At 59.3% G+C, this 13,620-nt stretch overlaps 1 protein-coding gene across 13 annotated transcripts in view; it reads left to right on the forward strand.

Annotated features, from left to right (window-relative positions):
* Positions 1-13,620, forward strand: part of MAD1L1 (mitotic arrest deficient 1 like 1) — a 416,677-nt gene that overhangs the window by 103,323 nt on the left and 299,734 nt on the right. The window contains exon 1 of one of the 13 annotated variants that reach the window (XM_026447222.1): positions 11,664-11,956. The exons of 9 other annotated variants lie outside the window; for them this stretch is intronic. The gene's annotated coding sequence lies outside the window, so the exon portion shown is untranslated. Of the gene's footprint in view, positions 1-11,663; positions 11,957-12,574; positions 12,715-12,859; positions 12,883-13,620 lie in introns of those variants that run through there. 3 more of the 13 variants (XM_026447221.1, XM_026447224.1, XM_026447223.2) reach the window with 3 other exon arrangements.

Consider the following 13,620-nt stretch of genomic DNA (forward strand, 5'->3'; position numbering starts at 1 on the left):
ACCGACTCTGCACGTGGCCCTGATGGTGGACACGCAGTCGCACGCAGCAGTGAACTGACTCTGCACATGGTTGTGATGGTGGACACACAGTCGCATGCAGGAGACTGTGCTCTGCACGTGGCCGTGATGGTGGACATGCAGTCGCACACAGCAGTGAACTGACTGCACGTGGCCCTGATGGTGGACATGCAGTTACACGCAGCAGTGAACCATCTCTGCATGCAGCCGTGATAGTGGACACACAGTTGCACGCAGGAGTGAACTGACTCTGCACATGACCGTGATGGTGGACACACAGTCACACAGGGCCTGCAGACATGCGTTCCTCTAAACCTGAGAATGTAAGACAAGACAAGTGAGCCTGGGTGTCCGCTGTGGACTTTGGTTTATCAGGGGTAATGAATAGACTGCAGTCGTGCACGGTGCAGGGGAATCTGCCTGGGGGCAGAAGGGTAGATGAGAACTCTCATTTCTGCTCAGTTTTCCTGTAAATCTAAAATTGCTTGAAGAAAGAATGTCTGTAAATTTAAAACAAAAATTAGCAAGTAAGATGAGGCTAGAGAGAGCGGTCCCAGGGGTCAGATTGTTGAGACAAAATGCAGTTGGGGCCGGCTTCCTCCTGAGTCAGCCTCCCTAGCTGCTTGGAGAAGAGAGAGAGCACGCTGAGTGTCAGGAGGCAGTGCCGCGGCAGGTCCACGAGGCACATCCTTCCCCAACCTCTCCATTAGAGACACCTGAGCAGCCCCGGGCAGCTTTCACGTGTGTATGGTCAGGCCCTCGCTGGGGGCTCACAAGACTTGTGTGACTGCCGGTTGCCAAAAGGTGGAAGCAGGTCCTGTGTCATGACCAGAGAGACCCCAGGTGCGATGGCTGTCACATCCTGCTGCCCTTCCCAGCCTGAGCCAGCTGGGACCGGGGTGGGCACAAGGGCTGATGGGGGCTGAAGGGCACAGGTCACCCCGGGGGGGAGGTGCGTGGGCCTGGGGGACACTCCTGAGCTGTCCTCATTGCTGTTGTCTGGATCAGAACCTGGGGGCCCAGCTGGTGCAGGCACGAATGTTCCAGTACCTTTGTGAGGATGGGCCGGGAGGACTTGAGCAAGGACGCTATCAGTGCCTGCGCGGAGGTCCCCTGGGACTGACAAGCTCGTCGGGGAAGCAGAAGCAGCGCTTTGAATTTTAAATTGGTTAAATTCCTTTTCCTCTCGGTCTCAGTTGCTCCCTGTTTCCCTTAGAGAGCCAGGGAGGTTAGTGTCCTCTCATCTCCATGCTCTGCCAATTTTACTGCTTTTCTGTATTTCCTCACCATGAATAGAACTGATTTTGTGATGCTTAAGCCATTTTGTATTTTATTTTATTTTTTTTTAGAGACGGAGTCTCGCTTTGTCGCCTGGGCTGGAGTGCAGTGGCTGGATCTCAGCTCACTGCAAGCTCCGCCTCCCGGGTTTACGCCATTCTCTTGCCTCAGCCTCCTGAGTAGCTGGGACTACAGGCACCTGCCACCTCACCCGGCTAGTTTTTTTTGTATTTTTCAGTAGAGACGGGGTTTCACCGTGTTAGCCAGGATGGTCTCGATCTCTTGACCTCGTGATCCGCCCGTCTCGGCCTCCCAAAGTGCTGGGATTACAGGCTTGAGCCACCGCACCCGGCCTTAAGCCATTTTTAACGTAGCCTCTCATCACAAGGTGGAGAAGTGAGGGGAATTGTGCCTCTCCAGACCATAGAACATGTGTCCTTCCTGTTTTCAAGCATTTGGGCCAAGACTGCCTTTGCAGAGTCCTGAGGTGCGTGGGATGAGCGTGTGCTGTGTGCGGGGTCCACTCTGGGGCCCGAAGAAGGCTGACCCCCTGCTCATCCATCTCTTGCAGGAGCTCCTAGTGTAGTTTGTCAACCAAAATACTCCAGAGGGTCTAAATCTAGTTTAAAGAGTTTATTCAACTGCAAGGTTCCTTGAGGATGACCACCAGAGAAGTACAGATTCCGAAGAATGGAAGTCAGTGTAGTGTTGCAAAGCATGGAAATTTGGGATCATTTATACAGACAAGTTTAGGGAAGCTTAGCAGATCTCAGCGTCCTTCTGTGAGGGGCTTAACGCATCGTGAGAAAGATCGGATTCGATGCGGTGGCCTTTATCTTTCAGGGAAGGTTGATTTAGCTTTCACAGTGAAGACGTAGCAGGCATCTTGTGCCATCTGGTCTGTAGATGCAGGACAGTGAAAGAGGCAGTGAATCCATCACAAAGATCGGTGACTGGAAATGGGAGAGGTGTGGTGTGTGGTCTCTCCTAGTCATTTACGGGACAAGAAGGAAGAGGAAGAGAGAGTCACGGCCACGCTCCCCGCCTCGGCCACGCTCCCCGCCTCGGCCACGCTCCCCGCCTCGGACAGGCTCCCCGCCTCGGCCACGCTCCCCGCCTCGGACACGCTCTCCGCCTCGGACAGGCTCCCCGCCTCGGACAGGCTCCCTGCCTCGGCCTCCAGGGCTTTCTTTCCACTTGGCATAATAAAGTGCGGGTCCTGACATTTTACTTTCTTTTACAAGCAGGAGTGGTAGGACACACCTTTGGAGTTGAGTTTATGTTTGGAATCACTGGGTCCCAGAGAGAGAGGGAGAGAGAGAGGCCCCAGACTGTGGGAGGCTGGCCTCCTTTCCCACACCTGCAGCAGACGATGTGGAGAGTTAAACTCTGGCCTCTCAATTGCTTCCTTATTCCAGATTCCTCGGCCTGTTCATCTGGCATGCCCCTGGGGAGGTCCTGGGGGTGGGGACTGTCATGGCGTGGAGAGAGCTCTGGGCTTAGGGACTTGGCCTTGAGGTGCTGTGTGTCTAGGCCAGCTTTTCTCCAGCCCCAGGATGTGGCGACTGAAATACTTCAGTGGGGAGGCACCCAAATGCTGCTGGCACAGCTCCTTGGATCTCTTAGGTGAGCTCCATGGCTGCGCCCAGCCAGGCACCTGCTGCAGGCCGAGGGCTGGGCAGAGAAATCCAAGAGGAGGGCATTCGGCTCCCGACACGTAGAGGTGCTTTTGATGCGCAGGTGGCATTTCCTGCACCCACTTGGTGCCGGAGTCTGCCTGCCCTGGTGCTTTTACCCCCCTCCCTACCCCTCTGTTGGGTAGTGTTTACTTCACCCTTCTGCTGGGCTCCAGAAGGACAGATTTTTGGACTGGTTGGGAGCGTCCTGGCCCCTGGGAGCCATGAGTCCCTCTGTGCCTGCTGATCCATCTGCCCGCCTGTCTGCCCCTCCAACGGTGGTGGCTGTGTTGTGCACCTTCCTTGTGTGCACACAGGATCCTGGGGGAGGCCGTTGGCTTGAGCCTGGGGTGCAGAGAGCACTCCTTGGACTGCCTCTGACGTGTGTAAAAAATAACTGCATTTGTTTTTCTGATCTGTGGGCAGAAGCTCGAGCCCGCGCGTCCAGCTGTGTGTCTCGCCACCTTGCTCTTGTCAGGGAGACCATCTTGTTAGACAGGTGGCCTCCAGAGGGATGGGATCGTGTGCGTGCTCTCCCCTCATGACTAGAGGCACCTGGGGTTCCTGTCCTGCTGCTTCATGTGTGACTGGACTCTGAGAAGCGCGTGTCCCTTGCGTCCTCATTGTTGGCAGGTAACAGATTCAGACCCACGGCAGCAGGGGCACTGCCCAGTAGGAGCCGTGTGGACGGGAGCCGCAGTGAGCCTGCTAGATGGCTTGGCCTGCTTATGCCTGTCCAAATCCACGGTCCCGCGGAGACAGACCTTTTACTCTTCCATACCTGCCACAGCACATTCAGATGTCCACAGGCAGAAACCTGGGCTTTCCCTCTTCCAGGCCTCTTGTTCTTTCACTCTCTCCCCGCCCCCTGACCAGTGCCCGCCTGGTGTCAGCCCGCTGCACATGTGAGCTGCCTGGAGGTGGGTTAGCCTTGGTGGCCCCAGCTCCCCCAGGATCCTGCAGTCCCCTCATGGAATGCGCCTGTCCAGTCCCTGCCCCTTCCAGCTCTGGGACTGGGAGATCAGAGAGCTGCCTGCCCACAAACCCAGTTTTGTCCTCGGGCTGGGGTCGTGCACCACCTCCACTCTGCGCAGTTGGTCAGCGCCGGCAGCACTCTCCGTCTCCTCACGATCCAGACGTCCTGAAGCCTGGGGAGGGCCTGTGTCTCCCTCTGGCTTTTCTCCTCCTCCCTGTGGTCCGTGTGTCTTGACTGCTGTGTGGGAAGCCTGAAGGTGTAGGAGCAGAGAGAATGCAGCGTGAGTCGAAGATGGGGCCTTGTGCCCCTGGGGAGGCACGGTGTGGCCTGGCGGGCTCGAGGGTGGCCAAATGAATCTTCTGAGGGCAGGTCCCGGCAGCCACCTGTCCTGTCCTCAGAGTGAGAAGGGCAGAGGGAGGGAGCCGGCTTCAGCCCCGCCCAGTGTTGCTGCCAGGACCCCTGGAACGGCCAAGGCCCCAGCTGAGCCTTCAGCCCTCTTGCGGACACATCGTGTTTTCTGCTTTTCCACTCATCCCTCCATGTTACACAGCTCTGGTGGGTTGCCTGTGCCGTTGGTGAGGCCTCTGGGTGCAGGGACTCCGGTCAGGGCCTTCCCTCAGGCAGGGCAGGTCACCTGGCCTCTCCTGAACGGCCATTTTCCGGACGTGGCCTTCCTGTTCGTGTTCTGTGCTTTTTGTGACTCCCGTGCTGACGAGTGAGTGTTTCATGAACTCTGAACTGCCTGGGTCTTTCATGGTGGTCCAGCCTCCTCCGCCCTCTCTCTCTGGCACCAGGGCTGCGTTTTGGGGACTCTAGGCGCGGATGGCCCTGCCACGTTTCAGTAGTGCCGTTTGGGAGATGAGAGGTGGCTGAGCTGCTGATGACAAGTGCGAATCAGTGACAGAAAATGCAGAATAGTCTGGGACCAGAGAACTCTAAAGAATGTATGCAGACCGGGACAGTTGTCCGGCTTCATGAGAACCACGTTCATTTGGAAATCATCTGGGAGGGCGTCAGCTCCTCAACAGGGGACGAAGGCCGGACCAGAGCCCCCGTTAGGAGTTGAAGCAGCCTCCTTGTCACCGACGACTGTGATTTAAAGAGCGTTTTATTTATCGAATACCTCTCAGTGCCGGGGCCTTTCATCCATTTATTCTCATCATGAAGTTCTGAGAGGTCGACGCTATCTTAATCTCTCAGGTGCGAGCAGAAGTCTCTTGCTTGAGGTCACAGCCGCTGGTTGGAGCCAGTTCAGACCGGCTCTGGGGCCATTGCCAGCTGCGTGCCCACATGGGTAGTGGGGTTCTGAGGCCCCAGCACCTCCCCGCTAGGCTTTCTCATTCCTAGCAGGCCTCTGCTCCCGACACCCACAGTGCCGGCTGCTCGCGTGCGTTTCCCCGAGTGCAGGGGTCTTTGGTGGGCATGAGGTTGTAATTGCAGGTGGGTTCCTGTGGGTCTCCCCCTCTCCGCAGGTGGGTTCCTGTGGGTCTTCTCTCTGCAGGTGGGTTCCTGTGGGTCTCCTCCTCTCCGCAGGTGGGTTCCTGTGGGTCTCCTCCTCTCCGCAGGTGGGTTCCTGTGGGTCTCCTCCTCTCCGCAGGTGGGTTCCTGTGGGTCTCCTCCTCTCTGCAGGTGGGTTCCTGTGAGTCTGCTCCTCTCCGGGGAGGTGCTGCCTTTTTTCCCCAGCCTAGACTCCGGGTCGTTTCTGCTCCCTCCCTCATCGCCCGCCTACGCCAGGTTCCTGACATCTGGACCTTGGTCCTTCCTGCCGGTCTGTGTGACCTGGGGCCCGCTCCCCCGTGTGCAGCTGCTCCTCTGTGGCACAGCACGAGGCAGCTTTCCGAGAGGCTGTGTCCGTCGCCCTCAGGAGAATCCCCTCTGGAGCAAGCGTGCCGGGCTGTCCCTGCCGCTCTCTCCCCTGCCCCTTTGGTGCTCCATCGGGGGCCCCACTCTGTAGCCTCCTGTGTCTTGCTGGGACTGGGTGAGTTGCCTCTCCTTTGTGCCCTGTGATCACTTCAGATTTGCATCCATCTCCCCCTTGTCATAAGCAGGGGAGGGCGGGAACGTCTTCTCCGTGGCACTCCCATGACTAGCAAAGGCCTGCGGGCTCCTGCCATCCCTGAGCACCTCTCTCCTGGAATGAGCGGGTCAGGCCAGTACTGTGCAAGACTGTCCCCAAAGTGGGGTCGCTGAGAGGCCCCCTCCACGAGGGCATTCAGATGTCCTCGTCCCACCCGAGTCTGCTCTGTTCTTCCCTGGGAACGAGGCCTCGGGTGTGCTTCGGACTGAACTCACACCTGACTCGGCCTGCTGGCTTTATGCCAGGTTCTCAGTTGTAATCTGCCATTGTTTGAAATGCCCTACTGGATACACAGCAGCATCACTGACAGCTGATTTGCCGGCAGTGTGAGGGGGCGTTATGTATTCTGAGGTCTGTGGTTTCTAACGAAGCCCCGAACCACGGGGACGGTGTTCGTGAGCACCTGCCTGGCGGAGGTGCGTGGCTCACCGCGGGGCTGACGACAGGTGTGAAGCTGCCCGGCGGTCACTCTGCCTCCTTGCAGAGGAAACCTACTAAACTGCACGTTTAAACACTGAGTGGCAGAAGAGGCCGGTCCCCAGAGACGCTCCTGGGCCTCCTCACGCTCTTTCAGAGCTGGGCTGGGCTGGGGTTGTGCTTGGTCCCCCAAAAGGCCGGCGGCGTCAGCCTGTGTCGATTCTTAGTGGCCATTTGGTGCACACTCACTGTGCCTGGCCTGGGCTGTCAGGTCGGTGTCCCCGCTGCCCCCCAGGCCTGAGAGGGGAGACAGCTCTGCAGCTGTGCACACGACCTCCAGGCTCCCTGCTGCGGGCCGGGGGCCTCCAGTGGTCTGGTCCACATCTGCTTCCCTGGGGTTCTGCCCCTTTGCGTGCATCCCCGAGTGCCTGTGTGTTTATTGAAAGTGGAATTCGAAGCTGCCCTCATTACCATCCTCTTCTAGGTGGAGTCTTCAACCTGGGGCCCTCCGAGGTTGCACCTGTGGGCCTCTCCAGTTCATGGGCCGCGCTCTGAGCCTTGCTTGTGTCTGCTTTCGGCTCCCGAGACGCTCTCCTTCATCCTCCTGCCCGGTCTTTGCAGGAACCTGGGCCACGCGGTAGGGATGCCGTCCCTCACTTCATAGGAGGGCTGCCCGGCAGGAAGTGGCAGTGAGGACCGAAGCCGAGGTCTGTCCCTGAGTCCACTGCTCCAGTGCCCTGGGCCGCAGCCCCACCTGTGGAAAGCAGCCCATGGAAGATGACCCCTCGCCAGGAGGCCGCCTGGCCCCACTCGCTTTCTCACCTGTAGCACGGTAAACGTGAGGCGGCCCAGGGGCCAATTGGCTGCTTCCTCAGACACCAGTGCTGGCTCGCGCTTAAAAAGACACTTAAGCTGACTTTCAGGTAGTCCGTTCTGATGTTAAAGCGGGACAAATGTCAGGAGTTCCTCTTCCTCAGTTTATTTTTCAGAACTGCAGTAAATGGCCTCAGGAAGCGCTTAGCTGGAGGTGGGAGCTCAGTCTGAGCTGCAGTTTCTGGAGACTTGCGCTGCTTGGCGTCTGGGCGCCTGCCTCTGGGTGAGAGGGCCAGTGGCCCAGCACCCTGTTTGGAGCCATCAGAAACATACTGCCTCACCTGGTGGGGGTTGTAGCTAGAATGGGTTTGCCACAGCAGGCCCTTGCTCACCTGGGCAGATGAGAACTCGTAAATATTCAGAGGGTTTCTCAGACGCCGTGTTACAGTCTTGTCCTGAGTGTACGGTGGAGCTTGCTCACCAGGCTGCGGAGGCATCACTGCGCGCTGTTCTGAGCTGTCGCCCGGGGACACGTGGGACCAGTATGAGGAGGAGGGATGCGTGGGCAGCTCAGCTCAGGGCTGCTGTTTGTGTCCTCTTTGTCCCCACCTGGGCATCTGTCCCATCATCAGGGTCATTGGAGGGGCACCACCCCCACCCGCCGTGTCAGCACCTGCCTCATGGTGCGGCCCCCACCCTCAGGTCCAGGACCTGCTGGAGCGCACCTGGCAACTGGTAGTGACTTGCCCTGCCGCTGCTGTGCCACCGGTGGGCCACATGACCAGGGGTGTGACACGACCTTTCTGTGGCAGGTCCTGTGTCTGTAAAGTGCAGCCCCAAGAGCAGTGACTTCCTGGGGTTGCTGTGAGGACTGGATCCTTAGTGTGGGCTGGGAGCCCAGCAGGGGAGGGGCCCGGGATGCAGAGCAGGAACCACCTGCATCCCCGCGCCCTCAGCCATGCCTGTGTGTCCTCCATGCTCGCTGGCGTCTCCTGCCCTGGGGCTGGAGGGCCACCTGCAGCTCCTGTGCCCTTCTCAAGCCCCAGGGAGGCCCGCTGACATCCCTGGCTGAGCCCAGACGTCCTCCCTCACCCGGAGGTGCCTCTGTTGTATGTGGTGCCACCGTGCTTGGCACTGAGGAAGGCTCCTGAATTCAGAGTTTCTCCCACAAGTGCCGGGCACCCAGGTGGAATGGCTGTCTCCTGACCCAGAGGAGAGTGTGTGAGAACCCAGCAGGTCTGCCCCTGGGGAGGCGTGGAGCCCCCTACGCTCCTTGCCGAGCACAGAGTGGGGGAGCTTCATGGCCTCCTCTCTGCCAGAGGATTCCTAGCCATCCTGCCCCCACTGTGCCCCTGGGCAGTCTGCCTCTTTTGGCTGGGGTGGGCCACATGCAGGCTGGCTGTCCCCTGAGGCCCTGGGTGCAGCTCCTTCCTCACTAGCCCTGGTGGCAGGCAGGTCTTCTTACTCTCTGTCCTGGGGGAGCCTGCTCTTCCTTTTGGCACGTTGGTCTCTTCCCAAATGGGTTCCATGCCCCATGGCAGTTCCACGCCCCCGTGTTTGTGTGTTTTGCTCCTGGGAGAGGGTCTTTGGAGCCTTTGTGCCCCTGGAGTCTTGGAAGAGGCCTGTCTGGGTGGGCCTGCCTCCTCTCTGCGTCTTGACCCTCGCAGGTCCCATACCGTTGCCCAATGGCCTGCCCCTCCTGCCTTGCTGCTCTGCGGGGTGAGCAGGGGCACGGTGTGGTCTCTGACCTGTGGAGAGATGGGGCTCTTGGCCGCATCTGTACTGGGGGTACTGGGGGCCTTCGCCTTGCTCCTGGAGATGCGTGCCCAGCTTCCATGCCTAGAGGAGGAGCCTGACCTGGCTGCAGGGGGCTTCCCAGGAAGCCGAGTTCTTGCCCTGGGGCCTGAGCCCTGGCTCCTCGCCGCCTGGGCTGCCTTTCCTTTTGTGCAGCCTTGCAGGTCTGTGGTGTATTTGAAGAAGCTAAAAAGCCCTTGCCAGAGAGAAGAAGGGCGCTGGCTAATTGGCAGCTTTATTTATTTATTTCTGACTTGAGTGGTAAACAGCGCTGATTCTTTGCACAGCGGGAACAGATTGGGAGGCATTTACCTGATTGATTCCTCACCTGCAACACCGCGCTGCCGGAGGATCTATCGATCCAGCGCCGCCTGCCAAGCCCACTCTGAAACAGGCTTAATTGCCTCCGACTCACTTCCTGGTGTCGCATGTCCCCGTGCGTCCTTGCTTGCGGGCTGCTGCACTCCGGGGGGTTGACGCCCCCCATGCGTTCCCTTGGCAGGGCTGGCTCCTCCTGGGTGCTCCTTGGGTGGACTAGGGTGCTCTCCTGCTTGACAAGGAAGGAAACCCTACTGTCACCAGCTCAAGCACGAACAGAGCCCACCGGGTGTCAGCTGCGCTCATACACAGGACCATGGCCTCACCAGCGCCCTCTCTCTGTCCCACACCCCAACCCAGTTTCACTTGCTGGGAGCCCTCCTGCAGTGTCTCTGGGCTGTGGCCTGCAGTTTCGTGGCAGTCCCTGAGCCAGCTGAGCTTCCCTGCTGCTCTTTTTTTTGAGGTGGAGTCTCGCTCTGCCCCAGGCTGGAGTGCGGTGGCGCGATCTCGGCTCACTGCAAGCTCCACCAAGCTCCACCTCCCAGGTTCATGCCATTCTGCTGCCTCAGCCTCCCGAGCAGCTGGGACTACAGGTGCCCACCACCACACCTGGCTAATTTTTTGTATTTTTAGTAGAGATGGGGACATTGCATTAGCCAGGATGGTCTCGATCATTGCATTAGCCAGGATGGTCTCGATCTCCTGACCTCGAGATCCGCCCGCCTCGGCCTCCCAAAGTGCTGGAATTACAGGCGTGAGCCACTGTGCCTGGCTCCCCTGCTGCTCTTTAAGCCAGACTCAGTGGAAGGGAGGCATGCGAAGTACCGGTCGCCTTGATAATATGCTTCTCTACCAGGGCAGGATGGGCAGACGGTGACGGGGAAGCTCACCTGGGAGGGGCGCTGGCTGGACGGTGGCCGTCACCACCCACAGCGATGCCGTGGCCGGCACACGTGCAGCTCTGGACAGATCCTGTGCCTCGACTTCCCAGCTGTGCCTGGGGGTGAGCTTTAGCCCCTTCACCTGTGCACCTGGCACAGGTGGCAATCGTGGCTCTCGCACGGGGGCTGACTTGCTGTCTGCTCGGATCAAGGCTACATCCTTCCTGCCTCTCATCTGCCAGGAGCAGGCCAGCGTCAGCTCCCCGGTTTGTGGTTCCGGGACCCGGCGATTGGGTTTTTTTTTGTTGTTGTTGTTGAGACAGTCTTGCTCTGTCGCCCAGGCCTGAGTGAAATGGCGCGATCTTGGCTCACTGCAACCTCTACCTCCCAGGTTCAAGTGATTCTCCTGCCTCAGCCTCCCAAGTGGCTGGGATTACAGGCATGTACCACCGTGTCCGGCTAATTTTGTGTTAGTGGTGGGGTTTCTCCATGTTGGTCAGGCTGGTCTCCCTCAGGTGATCCGCCCATCTTGGCCTGCCAAAGTGTTAGGATTACAGGTGTGAACCACTGCACCCAGCTGGTGATTGGCTGTTTTAGGTAACAATTATTAACGTGCTAGAGAATATTTTAAGACACTTTGAGGTATGAGATTAGGTGAGGCACACGAGGTGGACGGGTCTGACGTGGGCAGTCTGAGCATTTCCCCAGCCCCCGCGGGTTTCCTCCGTCCCAGCCCTCCAGCCACATGCGGGGTGGCCCCTGCTTCGACCTCTCTTGGTGCTGGCTTTTCTGTGGCTGACGTGAGACAGTGGCAGTTCTGATTGTCCCTCCAGACTCCCTTGAGTTTTAAAACTTGAGGTCTTTTCCCAAGAGTTCCTCTGTCCCACCAGTCTCCCCCTCCCCACCCCAGAAGCCACTTTTAACACCCAGGGTCTTTTCCCCAGTGTCTTGGTGCGTCTCGACTCCCTACCCCTTCTGTGTGTCTTTGCTGGTCCCCTCAGGTGTCCACACGTCCCCACATCTGGCTGCTGCACAGGTCTGTGTTCCTGCTGTGCCAGCCCCTGTCTGGTGCTGGAGAGGATGGAGAGCGAGGCAGACAGACCTCACCGTCTGGAGCACACAGGCCTGCGAGGGAGGCAGGATGTTGTAGAAAATGAGGGAAAGGTGTGGCCTTTCCCTCCCCACCCAGCCCTCGAGGACTCCTGACCCCCAGGCTCTAGTGCTGGAGGCTGAGTTCGGCCAGCTTGGCTCTGGGCCCGAGCGGCCTCCTGCTGGCAACAGTTCCAGGATGCCCCGATCTGCAGCATAGTCCTGCCCCAGTCCCTCCCGGGAGCCCAGAGGCCTTTTATTCTGAGGTCTGTGGTTTCTGACGAAGCCCGACCCATGGGGACAGTGTCAGTGAGCACCTGCCTGGTGGTGCACCTCTGGCCACCGTGAGTCTGTTAACGAGCCTCCCGTGGGGCCTGTGAGGTCGTGCCTGCTGCTGCCTGGGAGGCTCCAGCTGGACCGAGTGTGCGTGGTGCATCCACAGCCTCCCTCGTGCCTGCCTGTCCCTGCAGTGCCCGGCAGGTGCTGGGGGCCTGGGTGCAGAGCCTCACTCTGACGCTGAGCAGAGGTCGGGAGAGGGCCCTCGGTGGAGGAGCTGCATCTGGGCTCGTCCTCTTAGCAGCACCCAGCGCCTGCACCGCACATGGAAACGGGCTAACCGGTGAGTGGGGGACTCAGATCATGAGGCCTCTGGTGGGAAAGGCCCCAAAGCCGCCTGGTTCAGTTTGTCCTGGTGAATGCTGTGGCGGGGCCCCTGCCCTGGGAGCCTGCCCTGGGAGCGTCCTTGCGGCTGGGGCTGGTGTGCCTCTGCAGGAGTCCCCCAGCCCCCTCGAGTCCAGCTGTGCTGCAATGGCAGCTGCTTGTCTACCTTGCTGGGCCTCCCCAGTCTGGAGTCTGCACCTACCCTGGAGCAGGCGAAGGGGTGGAGAACTTCCTTGCCCGGCCCTGGAGGCCACACCAGCCTATTGGGATCCTTTTCTGATCCCTGCCTGCAGCCTTGGAAACCGAGGCAGCTCCTGAGGGCCTGCTGTCCCCCGAGTTCCTCCCATGGGGGCTCGCAGGCCGCCTCCCGCCTCCTGTCCCGCAGCCCCTGCCTTTCTTGGCATATGCTCGCGTTTACAAGTTTCTCTCAAAGTGATGCTCTCAGATAATTATTATGTTTCTGAAAAGCCTTGGTTTTGTGTTGTTGGGGAAACAAAGCAACAGAAGACACAGTTCCTGGCTCTGAGGAAGCCTCTGGGTGGGGTGGGCAAGAGTCAGACCTGTGGGGGCGGGGGAAGTCTGGCAGAAGGCAGCGCCCCAGGCCTGGGCCTTCAGCTTGGTTCCTGCACTGCGAGTGCCTCCTCCCTGCGTCAGGCTCTGGAAGCCGTGCAGATTGCAGGGTGGTGACCCCACGGCTGCACCCCCAGGCTCTCCAGGGTATGGTGGTCCCGGTCCTAGGCTTTCTCAGAGGGTGGTGCTGGCTGTGGAGGCAGGCTGCTACAGCGTGGCCTTCGTTATCAGTTGGGAGGAAGCGGTGGCGGGTGTCGAGCTGGGTCAGACTTTAGGAGGTGCCATTTGCTGTAACACACAGGCGGGGCTGTTGGGGTGAGCACACGCCGCAGCCAGGCTGTCAGGACAGGCAGCTGGGGAAGGGGCAAAAGCCAGCAGGTGGAGAGGGCCAAGGGAGGGGGAGTCAGCCTTACCTTAGACCCAGCGTGGGACGCGGGACTGCAGGGGGCTCTGCTTCATTTGGAGGAGTGAAAAGGCAGGCGCCACTGGGTCCCAGGGAGAGCTTGGAGGGCCTGATCTGAGGATGGAGACCATGAACTGGGCCTTCTCCACCCAGGTCATTGCTAGGGATGCCTTGGGCGTGTCCTGGGAGGAGGTGGAGTGAGGAGGATGCTAAGGGCTGCTTTCAGGGAATAAGGAGCTCTTGGTTGGATGCTTGGAAGGAGGGGAGACCCGAGATCAGAGTCATGGACCCCAGTGAGGAGCCAGTGGGAAAGAGCATAGGGGTCTGGAACAGCTGTCGTGGGCACGTGTGTGGCTGCCGTCTGTGTGAGCTGTGTGGGTCTGGAACAGTTGGGTGTGTGTGGCTGCCGTCTGTGTGTGGGTCTGGAACAGTTGTGGGCGCGTGTGTGGCTGCTGTCTGAGCTGTGTGGGTCTAGGACAGCTGTCATGGGCGTGTGTGACTGCCGTCTGTGTGAGCTGTGTGGGTCTGGAACAGTTGTGGGGCGTGTGTGGCTGCCATCTGTGAGCTGTGTGGGTCTAGAACAGTTGTGGGGTGTGTGTGGCTGCCATCTGTGAGCTGTGTGGGTCTGGAACAGTTGTGGGGCGTGTGTG

Source organism: Piliocolobus tephrosceles, chromosome 8, assembly GCF_002776525.5.
Source record: "Piliocolobus tephrosceles isolate RC106 chromosome 8, ASM277652v3, whole genome shotgun sequence".
NCBI lineage: Eukaryota > Metazoa > Chordata > Mammalia > Primates > Cercopithecidae > Piliocolobus > Piliocolobus tephrosceles.